Here is a 26,460-nt window from a genome sequence, read left to right as displayed (position 1 = left end):
ATAGTTAGCATTAAATATAGGTTTCATTTTTTATTTTATTTTTTAAGATTTTATTTATTTATTTATTTATTTATTTATTTATTTATTTATTTGAGACACAGAGAGAGAGAGGCAGAGACACAGGCAGAGGGAGAAGCAGGCTCCCTATGGGTAGCCTGATGCAAGACTCGATCCTTGGATTCCAGGATCACGCCCTGAGCCAAAGGCAGACGCTCAATCACTGAGCCACCCGGGCGTCCCTAAATACAGGTTTTAAAAAGTTTATGTAGAGATAATTAGAAAACAGGTTAACCTTTTAACTTTTGAGTAAAGATAGTTGCTGTCTATGGGTTGATAGGCAAATGCCTAAAAGTTGAAGAAAGGAAAATTTGGATAAAGGTCAATGCCATTAATTCTATGGAAATTTAATGTTAAAAGCTGCGATGGGCAATACTTAAGTGGCTCTTGCTCCTGGCTTTCGGTCTGCCTCTGCATCATTCGCAATCACTTTGCTCCATGAGTAGATTTGCATGTCAGATTATTTACATGGCATAGCATATTCTCATAGCAACGTGTTTTCATGGTAGAAAATATTTTGCCCAAGATGATCAAATTCGATGGGTATTTGAATGGCGACAGAATAAGTAGAAGGGAGGAAGAAAAGAAATTCCCAGAAAAGAGGAATCAATCCAAGAAAATGAAGAAAACAAAAGTGGCCGTTGTACCTTGTGATCCTGCTGAGGGATTTAGCAGGACAGTGGTTCCCGGGTAATCTTTTATATATGACTTCTGCGTGAGGCACTATCAGCTTAAAAACACGTCAGCTAGTCTCGGCTAGCTCCAGAGTGAGGGAGAGAAACTAATTCTGCAGAAGAGGACTCCAGACCTATTTCTCCTCCTCCTCCTCCTCCTCCTCCTCCTCCTCCTCCTCCTCCTCCTCCTTTCTTCTTCTTCTTCTTCTTCTTCTTCTTCTTCTTCTTCTTCTTCTTCTTCTTTCTTCTTCTCCTTCTTTTTTCCCCCCAAACCTATTTATTCTTTTTTTTAAATTTTTTATTTATTTATGATAGGCACACAGTGAGAGAGAGAGAGAGGCAGAGACACAGGCAGAGGGAGAAGCAGGCTCCATGCACCGGGAGCCCGACATGGGACTCGATCTCGGGTCTCCAGGATCGCGCCCTGGGCCAAAGGCAGGCGCCAAACCGCTGCGCCACCCAGGGATCCCCCAAACCTATTTATTCTTAATGATGCATTGTGCTGTGGTGATTCTCAGTTCGGTGTGGACTGTTCCTGGAGCGGCATCCCCCCATCTCATCTCCCTTGTCCTTTTCTCTTTGACGAACAATACCTTGTGCTGATGTCATCGCCTTGAGGAAATGCCCACACTCTGACTGACAGTAGAGAGATTAAAGTGGCCTCCTCTGGGCTCTTCGGCCATTTCGTACCTCATCCAATGTCCAGCCCCAAACACAAGTGTGCAAGCACGGTCATACTCCCTTACTTTTCTCAATCAGAATGTGTCTGCACCGTGCCCTCCTCCATTCGCCGGCCGGACAACCATGTCTCCGTGGCAAGACTCCCATCCCCACAGCCACAATGCCCCACAGAAACCCATGCCTCCATGTATCATCCACAGCCCATTTCTGGGTTCATCCCTATCAGTGAGCAAATACCCTACTTGAGTTTTAAAAATTATTAAAAATTAGAAAAATTTAGCCTTTGTTTTTTCTTTGAATTTCCCAGTAGGGAGACAAACGTATTTTATTTCTCAACCCTGTATATATTATTTCTATTTTAAAGCCACACCAAATTGTATCCCACAAGTTTTCTCATTCTGGTCATTAGTCAGCATCCATGTGTGTGCCCTAACACGAGAGGCACTATCACCATGGCCTGGCTGGGGGTGTTTAAGATGGATTGAACATCTCAGTGCCAAATGAAGGACTTCTTTGCACATGGCCCCTGAAAAACTTTCCTTTATCACCCATCTGGAGCAAAAAAAGCCTAGTATGAGTAGTACTGATGGGGAGCCTGACAGGACCTGCGTCAGTTGCTCTTGGAATGGAGCGACCCATCTGGTTCATAGACAGCATGTACCCATTAGTGAAATATGATTCACATTCAAACTCAGTTGCTCCCCATTTGGTTTATGCACTGGTGAGAGATTTTCCAGATGTTATTTTTGAGTTTATAAATATGCTCGCCTGGGTGAAGAGCCTATATATTCTTGCATTTTTGGACATTAGGGAGCTGAAAATGACTTCAGATTCAGTTTTAATCCAACAACTCATTTTTTAAGAGTAAGGAAACCACATGACTCAGAATTAAACACCAGATCTTGGACATACGGAAAAGAACCTGGTTGGGGATCAGAAGATCAGGGCCATATTTCTGGGCGAGCCACTGAGTCATTGCCCTCAGCTTCCCAGGGGAGAGGGGTTAACTGGAAAGGTCTCTTGCCTGAATGCTGGCCTATGAACTGCACTGGGGTTTGAAGTTTTTCAGCAGCCAATGAGAAATGTAAGGTAAATTGGGTAAACTTTTCATAACTTTTAATACTCATTTATGTTGTATAAAACATAATGAACTTTTGTTCTGATAATTTTTTGTTCTTTAATAAGCAAATGGCAATAGTAGAGAGTATTATTGTGTAGATAACCACTGTCTACCGATGATGTCAGGAACTGATTTTTAAAAAAAATACAATTTAGAAAAAAAAATGACATTCTATAAAATCCAAAATTTCTAGGATCTCTAACCTGAAAAAGTTCTAAGGTTCTGCCAATTCTTTAGTCTGGAAGAATAACATATATTAAGTAAATTTTTTATCATTTTCCGCTAATACCAGGAAAATTAATCACATGAGATCACAAGGGATGAAGTACACTTTCCATTTCTTAATGAGAGTCTCTATATTAAAGTCTTGTAATTCATTGGGTTTTGGGGTTTTTTAGAAGTTATTTGTACCTATGTCTTTGGATGCTAAATTTCTAGTTTTCATTAAGGCTGTAAATAAATTAGAAATTAACGTAGGCATGAGAAGCAAAAAAAAAAAAGCAGTAAAGAGGGAAGTGGCTAAAGGTATTTTGAACATAATAAAGAACATTTATTCACCAATATATTATTTGAAAGTATGGCTTGGGTATGCAGTAGACAGCACCCATGCTTCCTTGTAACTGAACGTGAATTTATTGGCCCTATTATCACATTGCTACCCCACAAAATGCTGTTTTCAACTACAATTTTTTAAGTTAATTTTATTTTATTTAAGTTCAATTAATTAATATATTGGTTATTGGTTTCAGAAGTAGAGGGCAGTCATTCATTAGGCTTATATCACACCCAGTGTGCATTACATCACGTGCCCTCCTTGATGCCTATCACCCAGTTACCCAATTCCCCCACCTGCTGCCCTCCAGAGAAATTTTAAAACCAAAGATACACTGAATGCCCAGTATCCCTCCAAAAGTAGGGGTATAGTTTATATTTTACTTAATTCCTCTTTTGTTCCTAAATAGTATATTGATGACATTGACAGAATGTTTTCTGTAGATAAGATTTTTGATTATGAGGAACCCCTGGGTTGCTCAGTGGTTGAGCATCTGCCTTCAGCCCAGGGTGTGATCCTGGGGTCCTAGGATCGAGTCCCACGTCGGGCTCCCTGCATGGAGCCTGCTTCTCCCTCTGCCTGTGTCTCTGCCTCTCTGTCTCTCATGAATAAATAAATAAATAATTAAAATATTTTTTTATTATGAAAACCAGTTAGGTTTTTACACCCTCAAAGAGTCCCACTGAAAAATTGTCAGTTAATGTCCAGAAATACATAAGGGAAATTTGGAGGGAAAAGTTTGTGGAGAAGGTTTACGTGTGTAAGGCTCTTTGCCAATTCCATGCTTGCAAGTCACTTTCCTTAATGTTCAATTTGCCTTAAACTTCCCTTTCAAATGAAAGATACTGCCATTTTAGAGAATTTAATGTAATACAAGGGATGTTGCTTTGTGAAGCAGTTTATGGCGTTTTTTTTTTGTTTGTTTGTTGTTTGTTTTTTTTTTTCCAATTTAGCAGAGCTCCTTTCTGCCCAATTTGGCTAACTATCCCTTTGAATGCTCAAAAGTGTGCAAAAGATAAAAATGAAAATAAATACATTGAAACATATCGTAACATTTTCGAAGGGGCTGCAACTGTCTCATTGTACATGAACTGCTGAGTTTGGGGATTTGATGACAATAATTCAGTGACTTTGATTTGGGTAAAGTGATTCTGGATGAATGGCATTATTTCACAGAAAAACAGAGAATAAAGAAAGTCAAATGAATTTAAGAGATTGATGTAAGTATAGTGGGTTAGGGAAAGAAGTAAAAGAGAACGTCTGGATCTTTTGAATTTTCTTTCCATTTGTTTTAATTTGATGTGTGTGATTTATGTCAAGTAAGGAATAAAATTTTTTCCACAACCTATTCAGTGATTAGAACAAGCAAATTTCCAAGATGTAATTAACATGTAGATATGAATTTCTTAACAAAGAGAGGTCTTTATATTTTGAATTATTTTTAAGCCTTTGCTTTGGCGTTGTTGGCTGTATGTTTGTAAAAGTAATTTCCTGTAGAAACACTTTTTGATTAGGGGAGTGAAAAGAAGGCTTAAGACCATCTAGTTTCTTGCTAAATTGCCATCCCTTGCACAAAACATTGTCTGGGCAACAAAGAGTGAACGACTGCTAGGGAACATTTCCCATGTTGGATAAGGGGGCCTTTGCAAACCTGAGCGTGGTATTGGTCTTGGGGCCTTATAGATAAGCTCCTGGCTATATACTAATTGAATTGGAAATATCTCTACTAATTTAATATGTTAAAGATTTACTGATTTCTACTGCTTTAAGTTACCCAGATAAATCAAGGATACACTCAAACAAGCAAACCGAAGTGGAAAATTGGCTTTCTCAGATAAAGTTTTCCTCTGGGCTACTCCAAACATTAATGGAATATTATTTAATTAGCTATGAGTTTGTTTTACTCTAAACTTTTTGGGAAATTGACCTAATATTCCGTTTCCTGGTTGAACATTTATAAAACTCCATGATAAACTAGTATTAAGCTACTCTACACAAGAAGAGTCGTGTTACCTAGTTAGTATCCTCAGTGTAAATTTGAAAGCTTGGCTTTCCTGTTTCAAACAGCTGAGATTCATAAGAGCCCTCAACGCCCACGATATAATCATAAGAAGAGAACATTGGATTTGTGCAGGTCAAAGTTGATATCATACATACTTACTTTTCACAACTGAACATGTCTCATGACAGGAGAAGTTGGCAAAAAAGATATTAAACAGCAAACTTCAGTCCACCCCTTGGTGACACTATGCCTGATTGTGGGGATTGGGGTGGGGGGGTCAAGGGCAGGTGCTGGCCAAAAGGAAATCCAAGTAGTTCACGATGACCAGAGAAGAGGAGACAACTGGGTAAGTGGTAGGAGAGGAGACTTGGAAAGTAGTCCCAGGACAGACCAGGAAATTCTTCCTGTGCCTTAATAGGCAATTCTTGCTTTACTATTAACTTGCAGGACCATAGCAGAGTCCTAGCAGTAAAGTTATGGGACCCTATTAGTCATTGAGAGTTCTTGCTCTGCCAGCAAAATGGAGGGAAGACACCTGATAAATGGGAAGAACTTAGGATCCAGATGCAGTCAGAAGACGAGAGATTAAAAAAAAAAAAAAAGAAGAAGAAGACGAGAGATTGAAAGCCCTTTGTATTTTAGTGAATTAGGTGACTGCATTTCAAAAGCTTTACGTGGGTTAGAAAGGTAAAGCTATGTATGGAGTGAACCTTGGCTTCCAGGGAAGGTTTATTTATTTGTATTTTATTTTATTTTTATTTTTTTGGATTCATTTACCTATTTATTTGAGAAATAGGAGAGCAAAAGAGAGAATGCTCACAGAGGAAAAGGGAGAGGGAGAAGCAGGTTCCCCTCTGGGCAGGGACTCCCCAAGGTGGGACTCAATCCCTGGGTCTTGGGATTGTGACCTGAGCCCAAGACAGACCCTTAACCAACTGAGCCATCCAGCACCCCCATTTTTTAATAGAAAATTTAAACATGTGCTTATACGATAAGTCATTAGGGGGCAAGATTCAAGAAAGAGAATGATCCAAGAAGCAAGGAGTCAAAGAGATGAGAGAGGTAGGGTAGGATTCGTTATGGTTTATAGGTAAGAATAAGGAGGAAGTTTTCAAGTGTGGGTTTCTCTGCTCTCAAATGCCTACCGCGTAAGACTGAATTTTCATCCCTCAAATCTAGAAGGCATATCAGTGAAGACATTTAAGAAAACCTACACTCCCTTGTATGTTGAAGGGATACTCAATGCTACTGTAATTTTCCAAACCTGGATATTAAGGTAAGCTGTTATAAATCAGGACAGTTTTCTAGATGTTCTTTTTTTCTGGTTTCCATGATGCAAAATCCCCACAAGTATATTTTCTCCATCTTTCATGCATTTTCTTTCTGGTATATTTTTAGTCATTTCTTGACTCATCATGCTCTTTTATAGAATTGGTTTTATGTCATTCTGCTGCATATCACAGCCTAGGTTTTATTACTCCACATTCATTCTCTTAAAATTATTTTCAGAATGAAAAAGAAAATAGAGCAAGTCAAATCGGTATGATATTGAAGTTAAAAATATAATTTGCTCTTATAGTTCATCTTAGATTAATAAACTGCAGAAGGCAAATGAACAGAAACATCAATTATCAGCTTTCTATAGTCATGGAAATTCTTAAAACAGGTATAATAGAGTTTTAATAACAAGGTAATTATAACAGGCCAGCAACTTAATTCCTTGGAGAACTGCTTTTCTTTTACTCCTGAAAAGGATTCCAGTACGATCTAATTTGTTTTTCTTTCTTTTTCCCTACTTCTTCACCCTTTTTTCCTTCTCATGCTCTGTGTATTGACTGCAGAAGCAAACCTAATAAGGGGTTTACCTTTAGAAGGAAGAAATATATATTTGCTCTATTGCTACATCTCTTTTCATTCCTATTACCTGAAAGTCTCCACCCATATGCTTAGATGCTTTACATCAATAGAATCATGATATGCATAGACTTTCATATTCTAACATCACACTCAATAGGTAATAAATGGGTGTGTGTTTTTGGTCTCTCAGTGTAAACAAAATCAATTGCCCTGATAAACTATCATACGTTTAACTGTTCCTCTGTTGTTGGGATTTTAAGTTTTACTTTTCTCTGCATAAATATTTCATGCTGTAATGAATGTCATCTAAATATAGATTTTCAGGAATAGAAAAATTAGACTAATTAATAGGAACATAAGTGTGGTTCTTGCTCTGTGCTGACTTGTTGCTCTCCAAATACAGACCAATTCCTAGACAATATCACCAGGTGTGATACAATTTCAATATAATTATTTAGCCTTTAGCATTATACATTTTAATGGCTTGTTATTTTAAAAAAGATTATGAAATCTTACATTATCTCTATTGACTTTTCAATTTATGCATTTTAAAAAAAAGTTTTATTTGAGGGGTGCCTGGGTGGTTCAGTTGGGTGTCTGATTCTTGGTTTTGGCTCAGGTCATGACCTTGGGGTCATGGGATAGAGCCCCGTGTCAGGCTCCACCCTCAGCATGGTGTCTACTTAAGATTCTCTCCCTCCCCTGCCTCCTCCCCCTACTCCCTTGTTCATGCTCTTTCTCACATTAATACATCTTTTAAAAAAGTTTCATTTTTTAAAAAAAGTTTCATTTGAAACCGTCATGTAAATGCTTAACTTACCTAGTGATACATAAACAACCTCCTGTTTATAATGAAAATGTTTTTTAATCATTTTCTTTTTAAGAAATATTAACGGTTAGCAACAATTTTAAAGAAATAAGTAAAAATAAAACCAGCTATTTAAATTTTAGATAAAGTTCAATATGCAAAATAAGTACAAGGGAGTTGATTAAGAAAAATATTATTCACTTTTTAAAATCTTTCTTGAATATGTGAAAAATACCTAAATTGTTCATCTCTCTTACTGCTAGTCAGATAATTGCCAGCCCCAGCTACTGAAATTAATGCCAATATGGTTTAGATCACTGATAATAGTGTGATTTAATTCTGCCATTTGAAGTAATAATAGTAGCTATTTTGTTCATTTATAACTTTTCATATAATTTGTATCTATCTCATTTTGTATTCTTATATTTATCACTACTTATACATTATTTTTCCTACTGTAGTATTTTTAATATCAATTAGAAAATTAGAAAACACTTTTCTGAACTTAATAGAATACCTCTTTCAAATGTGAAGACAATCGCTTCTTGGCCTTTTGGCCAAGATCACATGTGAAGACAGATTTTATACACACCTGAAAGAGGTATATGTTATAATATCCATTAAGGCATTTTAAAGGGTATTCTATAAATTGATGGTATGAAAAATATTTGTAAGAAATATTATACAATGGGATATTATTCAGCCATCCAAAGGTATGGGATCTTACCACTTACATCAAGGTGGATGGAACTGGAGGGTATTATGCTGAGTGAAATAAGTCAATCAGAGAAAGACAATTATCATCTTGTTTCACTCATATGTGGATTGTAAGAAACAGCACAGAGGATCATTAGGGAAGGGAGGGAAAACTGAATGGGAAGAAATCAGAGAGGGAGACTAACCATGAGAGATGCTAATCTCTAGGAAACAAACGGAGGGTCACTGGGGGGTGGTGGGGGATGGGGTAATTGGGTGACAGGTTATAAGGAGCCATGTGTTGTAATAAGAACTGGATGTTATATGCAAATGATGAATAACTGAACCCTACATCTGAAATTAGTGATGTATATATGTTGGCTAATTGGATTAAAACAAAAAAAAATAAATATTGTGTGCTTTATATCCTTCCAGAGGAAAGGGTATTTGTTTACATTATACAGTGGTTTTTGAAATTTGGGAAAATAATATTGTAATCAAATAATTTGCTTCTAGAATCATATAGGCAATCACTCAAAACTCATCAAAATTGGGACTATCTACAAATCACCCAAAAATCAGCTTTAATGGCATTGTTTCCTTGAACATATTTTGAAATCCTAGTTTTTCTGAATATATTTCCATGTCTTACGAATAATCACTGGCACCAAATGGCTGGAACTCCCTCTCTTCTCTCTGGGCATTATTTCAACTAGTCACTCATCTTTCTGTTCTTCAGACTAAGGAGAAAGAACATAACTCTGGAAAGATTTCTTGGTGAAGTAGGGAAAAATGATGTATTTTTTGAAGAGCTTAGAATAAAAATGTCATAAATGGACAGATCATGAGGCTAGAGGCTTCGGGAAAAGAAAGCACTAAATAAAACAAGAATGAGAAAAAAAAAGAAAAACCTGTCTGCAAGAAGATCTAGGACTGATTTTCTGGAGGGTTGATAATATTAAAGGCTGTTCATTTCCTGTCTTAGGATGTCCATTTGTAGAAGCATGCTCTCAGTAAACAATTCTCAATTCATACTTCAGAAATACTTAGCCCAGGCATTTATTTCTTCCACAGCCATATCTGTTCAGAGCACAGTGGCCAGTGAGTTCAGCTGACGTCAACATGTATTACTGGGCAAAAGAAACTTGGTGATCTCTCCTATCTGAGTTATAACAGCCATTGCAGTGAGACATGTTGGGGCTGTGGGTGGGTGCACAATACACACCATTCCAGGTTTGATCGCATCCTCACCATGAACTTCTGTGTCACTTCCAAATGGCTGGAATGACCGTAGGCCCTTAAGGTCAGTGTCTTCATCCATACAATGGGAAAAACAGTTACTTCCATTGGATTGCTTGGAAAGCTAAGTTGCATTTATAAGCAAATAATCTGGCAAATAGCAAACAGAGAACATTAATTTGATGATATTACAAAGAGGTGAGGAACATGCCAAGGCTAAAATAATTTTTTATAGCTCTTGCCTTATACAATTTATCTTTAATATTTAATCTTCAGAGTGACTGGGTGACTCAATTGGTTAAGTGTCTGCCTTTGGCTCAGGTCATGTCTCAGGGTCCTGGGATCAAGCCATTCGTTGGACTCTGTTCACCAGGGAGTCTGCTTGTCCATCTTCCTCTACCCGCCCCCCCCATTCATGCTCTCTCTCTCTCAAATAGATAAATAAAATCTTTAAAAAATAAGATTTAATCTTTACTCCAAATATATATGAATAAATAAGAATAAACAGATTTCTTTTAAAGGGGATATTTAAAAAACTAGATGAGCAGGAAAAGCATTATTATGAGTAATATATTTACTTTGGGTTTAACAAATTAAAAATGTGAAATGAAACTATTTAAAACAAATACTCTACACCAAATTATCTATTCAAGAACAATTTTATTCAAGAGAGTTGAGATGAAAGCATATATGTCAAATCATGCTTCATTTTTTAAAAGAAACTATATAATATTGTCATAACAAAATTGAAAATGCTACTGTTAGAATAAATGAGATAGGATTTTTTACAAGATAATTTAGGCTTTTCTTTATATACCATTTCCACACACGTTTATCAAATGTTTTAGCCAATCAGATTGAATCTGCCTGTCAGCGTGGAATAGAAGAGGTGTAGTAATTCCCATACATTATAGTGGATAAGATATTGGTTATAAAATATTGAATCTTATTTATTTTGAATCTTATTTATTTTATTTTTGCCAAAAACTGTTGGCAAACTCAGGAATTCTTGGAGGAGGAATAGTGGCTTTATACTTAGATTATGGGACACATTTCTAGTTTTCCTAATTTTTAAAATATTATCAAATGATGGATGTTCTGTTAGTTCACTAACTTGGAAGTGGAAAAGAATTCTAATTCTTAGAAAACAAACACAAAAGTAAAACCTGAAAAAACTCAATTTTCTTCTTACTACCCCATGGATTGATTATCAGAGACAATATAACAAGGTTATATTGTCAATAACTGTTTTGAAATTAGATTTCTTAGGTATAGCACATGTAGTCCACCATCAGCACACATAATTAAGGACTAAACACCCACAGATGCTCGAGTTTTTAGTTTTAATTTATCTCCAGTTGTGTATTTATGTGTATGTATGGATGTATGTATGTACCTACCTACCTACATCCCTGCATACCAACCCACCTGACCCTCCAGCCCTACTGTGCCGGTGACCAAGGATCAACGTGACATACGAGTGGAATGGCTGCTTTTTGATTGCAAGTCCTCTGCTGATTCGCATTCAGAATCTAGCTGTTTAATAACGGAGGATACTTTGATTTTGATTTCCCTTTATTCATTGCGAACAGGCTTTGCTCATTCCAGAGAGAAGAGGTATAAATTTTTATTTGCTGCTACAATGAATCACTGCAAATTTAGGGCCTTAAAAATCATACCCCAAAATGTATTCCTGGCAAGATTCTCATTGACCTAGAATCCAAGCTCAGCAAGTTCTGCTTTTCTGAAGGAAAAATGGGCAGCATTTTCCCTTGTCTTTTCCAGCCTCTAAAGGCTACTCACATTCTTTTGCTCATAGCCCCCTTTCCCCATCTTTAAAGCCAGCAGACTCACATCTTTCCAACCATTTTTCTCCAGTGATAACTCCTTTTGATCAGAGCCTGGAAAAATTCTCAGAGTTAAGAACCCATTGTGATAACACTGGATCCATTCAGGTAATCCGGGACAATTTTCCCATCTCAAAACCCTTAATTCTGTATCTGTAAAGACCCCATGGTCAAGTACATGAACACATGCACAGGTTCTTGGGATGAGGATGGGCATATCCTTGGTGGGGGGCATTAGTCTGCCTTCAGAGATGCCAAAATACGTACAATACCGATGCTTTCCTACTTCTGGGTGTTCGTGCAGGTTGTTCCTGCTCCCCAGAATGCTGCCTTCAGGTTTTGCCTGCCTGTGCTTTGTGTTTCAAGCATGAAAGTCCTTTCTTTATGGGCATTTTGGATTTTAGGTCCTCACTTTTATTTTCTTTTTTCCCCTTTGTAACACTTACCACAGCTATTACATAAATACGTGTTGGAACATGTATTTCTGCAGAACTGGCTTCCCTCTGGCACTGCAAGCTCTCTGAGGGCAGGTACCATGTTTTATTCAACTGCAAATTGATATCATTCATCATGATGCTCAGAGAGAGAGAAACCAAACAACGGCTTTTGAATGAATACACCAATGATGTACTGAAGACTACATGCTGACAAAAATTAATTTTGAATTTAAGTATAAAAATACAAATTTAATTTTCAAGACCTGGATAAAACCCACTCCATAAAAATTTTTAGACATTTCTATGACCTTTATGTTCTTCCATTCTGGTGAAAAAAGTTATGAAATGCAAAAAGAAAAAAGAATATGCAGAAAGATAGAGTAAGGCATTAACATGCCATATTGTCACTGAGCTCTTGAAAAGCAAACAGGCAGATGCTTCACTTTCTAAAGCACATTCAGTAAAATGAATAAAAACCTAACTATATTGTAAAGAAAAGACATAATTCATCGAGCAGCCACATCTCATTTTGTTGTGTCATTATAGGGGTGATAATGCTGTCTAAGACAGCTGGCCAGCCCACCAGCCCTAGAAATGGCAGGATGAAAATGTTTTCTCTGGGGCGGGGGGAGTACTTTACACTTAAATTGAGACACAAGCCGTAAGAGCTGTCAGTTGTGGGAGCTGGACATCCGTGTGTCTCCATTACTTCTTTCCAAAGTACAATTATCTACATGTAAATAAAGGATTTTTTTCTGGTCCAGGAATTTTAGGGTTGTCTTAAATAAATGTTGTTGAGCCAGGCAAATAAAGTAACAATCTCCTCATAACTTCCACATATAATGGTTATCCCTCATAATTAGGTATACCCAAGGTCTTTGCAGGAAGCAAAAGCTTGAATCTGGCCCCTGCCCCACAAAGTCCAGGTGCATAAACCACCCTGAACATATTGTGAATGTTCCATCCACACAGTAATGGCCTTAGAATTATTTTTCTTTGGCCTTTAACTTTTCATATATATTTTGGTAAAATTTGAGAAAATTGTAGAAATGAAGTAGTTGGCCGAGGGCTAATAAGGGTTCACGTATATTTTGCATTTCCATTTACTCTACAGTTGTCACTTCCTGCACTTTACATATTTTTGTTTAACTTACTGGAAAAAGAATCCACACCAATGTTTCTTTCATCTTAGATACTCTGAGTATGTAAGATTACTTGATCCTTACAGCAATCATTTGGATTGTGAAAGATTCTTGTGAATTTATATGTCAAGTCACTGATGCTCAGTGAAGTTAGGCACCTACGCAAGGTCAACTAGATAGAAGGTGGTGGCTGGAATTTGAATTCCTCTACTTCTGGTTGCAGCATATCATAATGTCTTAGGCACTGAGCATCTAGATATGAAAAACACGATAAGGAAGAATTAAATTCATAAAATAACTCTCCAAAATTGTATTATGGAAATTAGAAAAATAACATCAACCCAAATGCCTTTTACCCTGCTTAGCTTTTATTTTTCCTTTTTAAATTTTTATTTTTTAAAATTTAAATTCCAGTACAGTAAACATACAGCGTTATATTAGTTGCAGATATACAACACAGTGATTCAATAATTCTATACATTACTCAGTGTTCATCATCATTGTGTATTCTTTTCCCCCCATGTCATATTTATTTATTTTAGATAGTTAACATATAATGCAATATTGGTTTCTGGAGTAGAATTCAATGATTCATTACTTACATAGAGTAGCTTTTTAAAAAGGATATGTAGGGCAGCTCGGGGGCTCAGCGGTTTAGCGCCGCCTTCAGGCCAGGGCCTAATCTTGGAGACCCAGGATCGAGTCCCACGTAAGGCTCCCTGCATGGAGCCTGCTTCTCCCTCTGCCTGTGTCTCTGCCTCTCTCTCTCTGTGTGTCATGAATTAATAAATAAATCTTTTAAAAAATAAAAATGATTTTTAATTATTATAATGACAGTACAACAAATTTATTTCAACCTAAATTTCTAAAGACTTTTCACATTTTTATCTGACTATGTAATTTCATCATTGAGATTCAATTTCTCCACTTAAAAAACAAGTATATTAAGTAAAGAATTGTGGGGTTCTGTGTAATCCTGGCTTGCATTGATTTTTCTGTGATTTCTATAATATTGTTTGTTTTTAATATTCAGTACTTTTCTTACATGCTACAATAACCAAAGCAAACAAAAATTGATGTGGCATGATCAGTAAAGAATTATCATCAATGTATTGAATAAAGGAACTGTTTTGAAATTCTAGCTAGAATCTTGTCATAATGAGTACAGCATTACATTTCATTGTGTTCGGGTAGTTAAAGAGGAACACTTGAAATTTCAGACTACAACAATAAAAGGAAGCAAATCTCACTGAGATATTATGACTAAAAATAAATTATTACCAGGAAAAATTATAATGATAAAGATTTGTAGGTGTACATAGTTAATTATCATTTAGGATTTCATGGTAACTCCCCAAGACAATTTTCAAGATATCCAGAGTCCTTGACATTTTAATAGTTACCATTTTTCATTTATCTCATTTTTCCCATATTCATTAAGAATCATAATAATCTTGAACTGTTCATAAAATCTTGACCTAAAATTTTGTCACAGTAAGCCATTGCAAAGGAGAAAAAAAAAAAGTTGTTCTCCAGTGCAAACCTATACAAAAAACATTGAATTTTCCATCCAGAGCATCATACTTGAGTCTTGAATTTGTGGAAATATTTGAAGAAGATCAAAGGACCTGATCTCTAAAAACTATCATTGGATTAGCAACATTCAATCTGGACTATGGGTCTCCCTAGCGTCATGCACTGAACATGGACTGAAGAGGTGATTCATTCAAAGTGCAGTGCAAGGCTTTGCGGAAGAGGCAAGGATGGCTTGATCTGTCTATCCTCCAAACGCTTGCTCTTTGGTAGGCAGAATGCAGTCCTGACGATAGCTGGTGGTCAAATGACATTTTTTTTAAGATTTTATTTATTTATTCATGAGAGATACAGAGAGAGAGAGAGAGAGAGAGAGAGAGAGAGAGAGAGAAGCAGAGAACCAGACAGAGGGAGAAGCAGGCTCCATGCAGGGAGCCTGATGTGGGACTCGATCCCGGTACTCCAGGATCACGCCCTGGGCCGAAGGCAGGTGCTAAACCACTGACTCAACAAGGGATCCCTCAAATGACATTTTGAACATATTTCTATTAGCCTTTTTTTAATTCCGGTATTTGTTAGGAAGACAAGCTGTAATCAAATCATGTGACTTGGCTCCTAAAGCACCCTACCCACTTCTTTTTCACTCTGACATGCTCTTCATCTATATTAAGCACCAATGCATTTTGGAACTACACTTAAGATACAGATCTCAAACTAATAAAAATCACCCCAAAAACAGTTTATGTGTTGATGACTAAAGCAGAAAAAAAAAGTGTGAATTTAACATTTTCACACATTAGGTTAAATATAACCTCAAGTGTAATTTTGACGTCGTTATATTTTCTTCACTTAATGCATTATAATGTAGGATTACACCAGGTGTTAAGCTACATATTTTTTTCTATGTGCAATCCCATGCAGATGTGCAAACTGAGGAGCAGAGAGGTCTTCCCCATGTTCTCATTACATAGTTGTGTTGGAGCTGGGGTTGACTCCTGCCCTGCCTTCTTCTAAATGCCATGCTCTTCCATGCCCGCCACCTTGCAAGCATCCCCATGGAGGGACACAGTTGTCTAGGACAAACATACACACTTGGAAATCCATAGAACCTGAATAGAAGCAAGGTGAGGGCAGTTCTGATTAAAATAAAAGGAGGGGATACTTACCTGGCAGGGGAGATACCATGATCATGAAGCTGGCTTTCCCAGGGCAAGGCTCAGCTATTGCACTCCAGATGTGCTGACCCCTCCGATTTCCCAAATGTGGGAACCTCTCGACTGCATAATTTGTGGTAGTGGGGGACCGTGTTCGCACTTTCCCCTGGTAAAAAAAAAAAAATAATAATAATAATTTAAAAAATTTTTAAAATTAAAGGAGGGGAAAAATTTAAAATAAATAAATAAAAGGGTGGAGAAACAAGTGATATCACTGTGGATATCTATTCAGAAATATCATTTTAACTCTTCCATGCTGTGAACTGTGCCATTCCAGAGTTCTATGAACTGTGTCTCAGAATAACATGTTTAAATGCACACAAAAAATATAGATTGCAGGAAACCAATTATATTGAACTATACTCTTTGGGGATCCATGACCCCCTATCTGGGGAAGGCAGGCTATGTTGGTAATGGAGACTTTACCCCATGCAGCCACATGCTTAACAATGTTATGTTAAAATCAAGGCAGCTGAGGTAGACATTCCTTACACATTTCCTGAAAGATTCATTTTCAATACAGGAAAGAAAAAAAAAGTTATGTTTTTCTTCGTTCACAAATCCATATTTTACTTACCCATAGGTATGGCTTATCTGCAGTGCCAATCTGACCCCTCAGGGCTCCAGGAGACCTCATCATTTGTCTCTCCTGCTGAGGGAAGGGGCAGCAATTAACAGTGAAGAGGAAGCAAAAGAAATGCCATACTCTTTATTCAGTGTCATTAGAATTATCATAAAAACAAAAACCATAACAAAAATAACTTGCTGTTAGGTGCTTTCTGGTACTATTTACATGATGATCACTAGCCATTAGTGAAGAAATAAGACACTATTATAATTAAGGCCAGTGCCACCCCTTGTCATTAGACATTTGGTTTGTATAGTATTTGGTTTGTCCATCATCTAATGGCCTGTGCTAGCATGAGTATGTCAACATGTAGAAGTAAGCCTGTGGTTTTTCCCAAGCTTCTAAGCCCATCCTATATGAGTAATGTTGGGGACATTTTATTGCTTCCTTGATTATAATTTCCATACTCTTTTTTTCCTTCAGTATTAGAAGCTGATACTGACCATTGAATGGAATTAGTGTTGGGTGGTGAGATACATAAACTCCATAGGGCAATATTTTAGTTATTTTACTTAATAATTTTTATTATTGTATGTAAAATGGGCTGGCATGTTGGTTGGCTGTAACATGTAAAGTAGTAGCAAATTGACCATATATATTTTTTCTGTGTTTAAGTGACTAATACGCATATACTACCTTATTTTTAAAAATCCTTTATTTGGGATCCCTGGGTGGCGCAGCGGTTTGGCGCCTGCCTTTGGCCCGGGGCGCGATCCTGGAGACCCGGGATCGAATCCCACATCGGGCTCCCGGTGCATGGAGCCTGCTTCTCCCTCTGCCTGTGTCTCTGCCTCTCTCTCTCACTGTGTGCCTGTCATAAATAAAATTTAAAATAAATAAATAAATAAATAAATAAATAAATAAATAAATAAATAAATAAATAAAAATCCTTTATTTATTTATTTTAGAGAGAGAGAGAGAGGACACATGTGCAAGGGTGGGGTGGGGCAGAGGCAGAGGGAGAGAGAACCCCAAGCAGACTCCTCACTGAGCACAAAGTCTGACCTTGGCTTCAATCCCCTGAGATCACAACATGAGTCGAAACCGAGAGTCGATCACCTAACCGACTGCACTTCTCAGGCTCCCCTCATATATACTACCTTAAACTCAGTCATAATAGGAAAAGAATGTATCATAGAATTTGCAAAGGAGAAAATAAAATGTATGCACATGCCCATGTCTTGGAATTAAGCACTGTACTTCTTCTTGTCCCTTCCCTGGGTGTATGTGAGGGGTCTGATTGAGGTATGTTGGTGACAAAGTATGAACAAGGCCAGACCATATACCTTCCACATGTGGTGGTTATAGGGTGTCCTGTGGATGCCCCCACATCCTTTAGCATCATCCCCTCCAATTCTGTACCTTGTCAGCTGTGGCCAGTTATTAACCATTCTCACTCTGGAGAGATTCAATTCTATTCTTAGGATGCTGGTTTGATCCTTGGCTGGCACCTCCTGTTGCTGCCACCACCCTCACCCCTCCAGCGGGACTGTTACCTGTACCCAGAGCTGGAGCTAGAGGGACCAGGCACATTCTCCTGTGGCTCATGGCACCACCTTCATGCCCCACCACCCAGGGTGCGCAAGAGGGACAAGTGGGGAGGGAGATGCCCCTGTATGTCGGCCAATCTCTGCCTGTCTCTGGGTTGTTCCCCTCTGTAACACAGCAAGGCTGCAGTTCTGAGGGGTGAGCATCCAAGTGTGGCCCTGTCAGAGCAGTGCATTTGCTCTAGACTCCTGCCCGCCTCAGGCTGTCCTGCACATGAGACCTCCACCTTCTTCCCAGAGCCTCCTGGGACTCTGACCCCCTCAGCCCCTCCCTTTGGAGGATGCCAGCAAGATCTAGGCTTGTGTTTGAACAAGCTGGACAAGCACACACAACCTGAGTGTGAGCATTCTATTTGATGCCCTGCATATCTAAGTTAGCAACACACTGCACATTTTCTGTGCTAGAATATGTTCTTGGTGCATTATTTTCACTGTGTGCATGGCATTTTAATGCACAGGTATGACATGGCACATTTACTCCCCACCTGGTCACTTATTATCTACCCAAGTTTGTGTCTATGTTACTCTATGTGCCCGTGTACCCTAACCCAGCCCTGGACTTTGCAGAGCTGAGGTGAGATGATGTGAATTGATGACTTATCTTGTTCAGATAGCTCTCCAGGATAGTCTGGGGCTCCAGAGATCCATAAGGCACACACAAGTACTCAAAAGACGTATTTCAAATAAGATGAATATGAAAATGGCATTACCTTAAGGTGTCCTGAGATCAGTCCTGAGTTCTAAAGGTCTGATTGCATTTGGTTTATGAGGTGCTCAAAATGCTCAAAGTCAGAGAGACATCAGTATGTACAGTATATAGTCTTACACAAGTGAGAATGCTCTCAAAGTTTGTGACTTACAGAATCAAGTTCCTAGAAGGACATTTCACAGAAACGTGAGTGTTGTTGGCTTAATCATGTCTGCCACGGGGAGTTAGGGAGTGGTTTGAGTGTGAGCCTGGAGATGGATGGAGGTCCCTTGAAAACTCAAATGATAAAAATCCTCAAAATGCAATACATACCCGATCCTTTATAACTGCGTTAGTTAGCTGTGGCTGCTGTAAAGGAGTAGCACATACTGAGTCGCTTATAACCACGGAAATGTATTTCTCACAGTTGCGGAGGCTGGATTTCTGAGATCGGGTGCCTCCTACGGTTGGGTTCTGGTCAGAGCCTGTTTGTGGGTGTCAGACTGCAGATTTCTTCTTTGCCCTCACATGGTAGAAAGAAGGAAGGGGGCTCTCCGAGGGTCTCTTTGCAAGGATAGGATCCCATTCATGAGGCTCCATCCTCATGCCCTTATCACCTCCTAATGACCCCACGGCCTGACATCAGCACATCTGGCGTTAGGATTACAACATAGGAATTTTGGGAGGACATAAATATCCAGTCAATTCCACTGACGTATAGGTGACGGCTAGACTGACCGGGATCGTCTGGCTACTTCCAGGCCCACAGGTGGAGAGTCTCACTTGAGTTCCCAAGCAAATATTCCGTGTAGGGTGACCAACCATGGATTTGTCACAGAGCAAAGCCAGTGCTGAATAAAATACCTACTAGCTGAGTGATGTATATTAAAAAGGCTCTTGCTCCAAGTTTAGGGGGTTTGTCTCCAACCACGTTCAGTTTATTCAGTGTCAGTGTTCAGTCTGAATGTCGCAAATATTCACAGTCACCTAAAGTCACGTGGTGGGGGAGTGGGATCAGATGGTGGCCCATCGATATCCCAGGAACTACTGGGTAAAGAGAGTAAGAGAAGGATCCTCTAAAACAGATGCACTAGAATTGCTGATCAGAGCTCCTTCTAAATGTGGTGGAGCAATCTCCTTGAATATATTAGAAGCCACGTCTTGGAATTATTGTGCAAACAGTCATCCTTATAATTTGTGACATTACCTAATCATACACGGAAGACACTCAACCTTCTTTGCTAGTTTAACTATTATAGTTTAAGACACCCTGTTGCGCCTTAACAATGTGCTGGAAAGGAGAAGAATTGTATTTAATATGGACAGACTTCTTCGTTTCTGCTTTGTTTTGCTGTGTGTATGGCTCTTGCAACATTACAAATACTTTTGTCGTGAGAGAAGGGGAAGCAACGGGAAGCTTGTGCATCCCCCCTGGAATCCCCAGGGATGCGCATCCCCACACAGGCGCCCCGGCCACTGGTACAGATGCTGGTTTAAGGAAGCTGACTCGTGTTACTGGTCCCTGCCTCTGCTCTTCCTTGAATTGTTGTCCCATTTTCATGTTGCCGAGGTCTTGAAACTTACGTTGATTTTGCTGATTCACATCCGCAATCATTGGATGGAACTCGTACTCCAATTCAACCTTAAACACCATGTAAACAGAACCACCATCAAAATAAAATGGCCTTTCCATTTTTATGTAGAAGGAGATTATATATTTTGCAAAAGCACACAGAACTGAAATCAATCTGATGAATTTTTCATGCGGCTTTTCATTTTCTTCCAATTTATCTTGTGCTTTTCTTTCAACAGTTGAAGTTTAAGTAGCTGAGGGACAGTGACTCGTGGGTGAGGCACAAACAGTCTCTAGGTGTGGTTCAGGCAAGGCACACTTCGGTGGGTAGTCCTCTGCACACGTATGCTACATTGCAAGCAAATCAAGCAGGGCAGTTTTATTTTTATCTTGTTTGATGAGTCAACGGCATATATTGGTTTTGAGCTCTTTTCCTGTGTTTGTTAGCAAGTTCTAACAAACATTCTCTCTGATTAGAAAGCCCAAGAGCTTTCATTCTAGCAAAACCAGTAACTAATGTCATGTTTTCACCTCTCTGAGCTCCTGTTCTATGTCCATGAAACATGAGAATATATCGCCTCCGAATCCCTTCCAGTTAAAAAGCTGGTATCTCCAGGTGAAATTTTAGTGTTTAATTTGCATTTATGACTATATTATTATTACTTACACCAGTTACACAGCGTGCTATTTGTATGTGGCTCAAATTATTCTATGTCATCCACAGTAATGTGTGCTAACTCATTAAATGTCACAGTCATTGTGGGGAAACTAAGGCACAGAGAGGCTGACTTGCCCCCCGTTGCCGAATCCCTACTAATGGTAGAGTATAGATTTAATTAAAGCCAGAAAAGTCCCCAATTCCCTCTTCTTAGTCACTATACTACACCTCCTGTCTTTTTCTAAGAAAAAGGAAATGCAAATATTTCTTGAAATTGTGTTACTTTGGTGGTTTAGAACTGACTCAAGGCTATACACATCATGTACCAATTACACTTAGTATTTTAAAAAGCTGTGCTCTTTTACTTTGATCCTTCCTTAATATCTGGCAACTTGATGAAATTTGTCTTTATGTGACAGGTGGATTTTCAGTGATTTATCAGGATAGTTTTCTTTAATACTTAAACGATTAAATAAAATAAGAAAAAATACTTTTAAACATACACATATTCCACTATGTTGCATCCCATTATAAATGAGGGTTAAGGACATCAGTAGATGACTTTTTTTGCCTGGGGAATATAGCAGTTTGATCCAGGAAATACATACGTTGAAGCCTACTTATCCATAGACAGATGGCTTTATCATTTTTCAAGAACAGTCCCACTAAATCAATGTCAGGTATGATAGCAACATTCTTGAAGGAAGGTCAAGGGTGATCACAAGGGTAGTGCATATTTTTTTAAAAAAATATAATACTTATTTATTCATGAGAGACACACAGAGAGAGAGGCAGAGACACAGGCAGAGGGAGAAGCAGGCTCCCTGCAGGGAGCCCAACACGGGACTCGATCCAGGACCCCAGGATCACACCCTGGGCAGAAGCCAGGCGCTCAACCACTGAGCCACCCAGGTGTTCCAATGCATCTTTAATATAAATGTATACAGTCACCCTCTTCTTACTATAAATGTGATTTTTTTCCTGTTAATCACAGAAATACATTTTGGTAGACCTATATATTTTCTGTTTTTTAATGACTTGGTCAAGTGAGAAGCCCCACGAGTACTATTAGTATTCCTAACAAGGGCAGTTGGCACTAGGCTTCATCCTGAGTTACTCAACATTACGTATTGCCATAGAGACATACGAAGAGCTTCTCCGCAGATGAGCAGGGCTGGGCCCACACCCCTCTGGTACAAGGACCTAAGCACGGATGTGTCTGCAAGGGCAGGGCACATGTGCGAAGGTGTCCTTCATCTCAGACAGGTGACTGGTGGGTGGGTCCATTGTTCTAGTAAACTGAAGTGTTAATCTCATGAACTGTCTTTATTAGATAATTAACAGCAACTGTGATAACCAAGACTGGCGTGCCAGTGGCTGTACCCAGTACCAGTAAAAGGTTCACATCAGAGTCCGATGCGGGTCTGGGAGCCCAGTCTCGTCATGTAGGATGAACTAGACAGGCAGAAACACAGCAGATGAACATGCCTCCATCTGCTCCAAGATCTCCGTGGGCAGCCACTCTGTCAGACATGATGACAAATGCATGGACGCCTCTGGGTTCCTGGTCGCCTTCCCTTTACCCGCCCTCTCCCAGAATACATATCCTGGAGGTTCTCCATCTTCCCTCCTAATAGAAGCATGTGTTTTTTTTTCTCCTTTCTAGGAATTATTTAAAAGCCACGGATTGATTATATTTTTTTTACTTTCTCTCTTTCTATGAATAATAGAAAGGCAAAAGTTTAACCAAACAAATCAGAACTGTTTTGAAACCTTTTATACCCTTACCCAGAGCATTTTAGCATTACAGTGAACTATGGAGGAAATGGATCCAGTTTCTACTGGATTCTCTTTCAAGACTCTTAGCAAACCATCGTGAGGATGTGTAGGGATGATTCATGTCAAGGCCCTCCTCCCAAATACAGTTCCTTGCAGGATATCTCAAGACTCAGATGGCAAAAATAATCTAAGGTAATAGGTGAGCAGCTTCCACCCCACAGGGTCTTGCGTGGATTGAATCAAAGCAGCTCAACGTGTACCCCTGTCATCTGGATGGAAGACGTTGCGGGGGCCTTGGGAGCCCAGACTGGGTGCTGAGGCGAGTCCAGGGCACACGCGGCCTCTAAAAGCCTGGCTACCATTTTCCTGGCTTATCAGAGTCACATTTCACATAAAGTGAAGTGTCCCTGACTGCCAAAGAATCCTGTGCCATTTAAATATTTTAGAGTTAATGTAGTAACGTCTTCAAATCTAAGCTTATTTAATTAAATGTGGATACAGCCGGCAATCACCTTTCAACGTGCTTTAAATCACCTCCCTGACTGGAGAGAATCCCACACTATTCCAGTTGCTTATTTATTTATGTACACATTTTTTCATCTTCTGGCTCCAGACGAGATAAGGTGCCAGGGAAGGAAAGCCACGGGGGATGTGAGGGACCACGCGTAAGACCAACTGCTTGGCTTCTAATTAGCAAAGTCCCAGCAACGCTGTCGCTGGGTGGCCACGGGCTGTGCGAGTGAATGGGGAAAATCAAGGGTAAAAATCTAAAACCACATATGGAGCATGTCAAGCAGAACTTCAGAGACGGTTATTTCAGGGGTAAGAATCATGCCTTCGTATCTTACCACTGAGGGATGGTGACTTACGATAGTCTGTGAGTACTAAATTGTGGTTCCTTAATTCACACTGACTAAAACGTACTTCCTGAAAGCTACTTAGTGCTCACATTTGTCATTTAAAAGGCATTGCATCTTAGTATTTTCCTCGATTTCTGTGAATGGAGGAACATAAATATTCCTTAAAAGTCATTTTTAAATCTCTAGCATAAGCGCACATCAAAGTATGGTATTCACTTCTGGACAGCCTTCAGGAATGTTCTGGAATAATGTGTTTGAGTCGGTATCAGTATGTATCAAGTCAAGAAGCATCACAGACTTCTTCGAATTTGAGAACTTTTCCCGCCTCGAGCAAACGTTGGCATCGGTATCAAGAGTTCTGTTGCGTCCTATGGAGGTTTATTCTGATTGCAACTTGAATTTACTTTTTTCATTGGATCGAACTACGGCAGTGAGGAATTAGGGTAGCTTCTCAGCCCTGGGAGGAATACCTAGGGCCTTTTTTTGTGATTAGTAAAAAACGTCCTTTATGTTTTAGGCAGTTTTCACACCGTATGGTTGCGTCTAATCGTCACAATAGCACTGATTAGCATCTTCCTTTCACAACGAAGGGAAAGCTGTCATGGAGAACTGGCTCTGGTTCTCCCAGGCTTCCGGGCTGTACTGGGCCCGCCCCCTCACCGCAACCCATGCAGACTTTAGGCTCCCACCATGGGCCAGGCTCTTGGCCACTGGAGATGAGCAACTACTCATCCTCAATGCGGAACATGGGACCCCTTCTTCTCATAAGTTTGCAGTGATCCCATGATCCCGTGAGCATGACAAAGTCGGTGCAGCCACCTGGGCTCCTAGTGTCTTGTAAGGTTCCATGCTCAGGACACTCGGCCGTTTCTCAAATATTCTGGTAGCTTCTGTGGGCCACGGGGTGGTGAGAGCTGCGCTGCCCCTACACGGAGGCTGCTCCCCGACCACCACATCTTCCGTGTCTCACCTGAAACGCTCCATGTCCACCTGGGCAGTATGTGCCCATGAATATTTATGTATAAAATAAGAGTAAAATCTACCTGGAATCGTTAAGGATAATTTGTGTATTCCAGACTAGATCTGAAGCTAGAAGTGCTGTGGAGCTGCTAATCCAATTTGGTTATTTAATGTTTCTCGAATAGTAAAGCCATGATCTTAGAATTCGAATTATGGAATCCGAAAAGTTATTCTGTTAATTGAAGGCATGGTTATCTTACGGCACTCCGGCCTTCTGGCTCCTAACAGAGCACCCTCTCCTAATCTTAGAGATTTCTACATATAGGGTTCGCTTTATCTTAAAATGATAACTAGCCCAAAGACACGAGCCTATCTTACAAACAGATGCTCTCGCAAATTTGTTATCCATTGGGCACTTATGTTACTATTTATATTACTGTTCGTTATAGCCATTTATTAATTGGCTATTAAATTAAATAAAAGAGATTCGCAGCCGCATAAATCAGCACTTTTCTTTGGAAGATGGAATACCATTGACCAATTTTTAAGTAAAGGATTAGTAAATGTATTTCTCTTTACTTCAACTTGAGATAGCAAAATGATTATTATTTTTTTTTGGTTCTGTACGTGGATCATGTGTTCTTGACCTTCTATAATGTGTGCTATTTTTAGAATGATCATTTATCAAACATCCAATTTTATGATGTTTACTACTTATGGGCACCGTTCTCTGAGTATTTTAAGAGCACTTGAAGAGCAGTTAACCTTCACAATAAACCTACAATAAAACTGTTACTATCCTATTTTAAGGTGGAGATATTGTAATGCGGAAAAGTTAAATAATTTGACCTAAATCACAAGACATTACAAGTGCAAGGCCAGGGTTCAAAGCCGACGGAGCTGGCTCTGAGCCTGAGCTTCAGTGATGATGCTGTGATCTCTTTGTAAAGATTATAGTGGGTCTGATCCAAATGGTTCCTCCAGCTGTGACTGAAGATGGAAAGACTGGTTGCTATGAGCAAGCATGCAAGTGTTCATGGCCAATTACTGGTCTCACCTATTGTTTAGAAGATAGACACTGATTCCTAAATATCACATGAGTAGACTTAAAATGAGTACATTGGCCTTGATGAATAGAAAAGGAATATATTATCTCTGCTCATGATTAGTCTCCTGTGCTGTCCTGACAAAGAGTTAATACGATATAGTATTTCCACAGGTTACTATGCTATTTCTTTCATGGTTATACACTTTTTTAAAATTTCCGTTACTCGATTTTTAGAAATTCTGCTTAACATTTCCAAAACATAGTTTTCAGGGGCAAGTTTACTAAGAAGAGGGCAGTATGGATAATTTCAGAATTTGCCACCATTCTCAGGAACAAACACTGATGCTACCCCTGCCATGTGTACAACGTTATTTGGGCTCTGGGATTCTCCTCGGTCTACAAGCTCACTCACAGTTTTCATTTTTTATTCATTTATTTATTTATTTATTTATTTATTTATTTATTTATTCATTCATTCATTCATTCATTCATTCATGAGAGACACACAGAGAGAGAGAGAGAGAGAGAGAGAGGCAGAGGCACAGGCAGAGGGAGAAGCAGGCTCTATGCAGGGAGCCTGATGTGAGACTTGATCCCAGGTCTCCCGGGTCATGCCCTGGGCCGAAGGCAGGCGCTAAACCGCTGAGCCACTGAGGGATCCCCCACTCATGGTTTTTAAAGTTTCTTAGAGACTATCCTGATGGCTGTCTCAAGTTTGTGAGCATGTCTTATGCCTCACCTAAAAAAATAGGTTTTCAACAACTAATTATTTGTACTACTATAATATTTTTTCTAAGAGATATTCTTAAAAGGTTATTTTCTATAAATCAGTTGTTTCAAATTTCTCTCCTCACCACCG

At 39.1% G+C, this 26,460-nt stretch overlaps 1 protein-coding gene and 1 non-coding gene across 2 annotated transcripts in view; both read left to right on the top strand.

Moving 5' to 3' along the window:
• The window catches only part of CSMD1 (CUB and Sushi multiple domains 1), a 1,869,885-nt gene that overhangs the window by 754,176 nt on the left and 1,089,249 nt on the right, over positions 1–26,460 (top strand).
• Positions 15,805–15,969, top strand: LOC129516256 (U1 spliceosomal RNA). The gene has a single exon (XR_008665736.1). It is a non-coding gene; the product is annotated as a U1 spliceosomal RNA (small nuclear RNA).

The sequence above is a fragment of the Nyctereutes procyonoides genome, unplaced genomic scaffold (genome assembly GCF_905146905.1).
Source record: "Nyctereutes procyonoides isolate TBG_1078 unplaced genomic scaffold, NYPRO_anot_genome, whole genome shotgun sequence".
NCBI lineage: Eukaryota > Metazoa > Chordata > Mammalia > Carnivora > Canidae > Nyctereutes > Nyctereutes procyonoides.
Note: the sequence above shows the minus strand (reverse complement) of the source record. Positions and strands in the feature narration are given on the sequence as shown.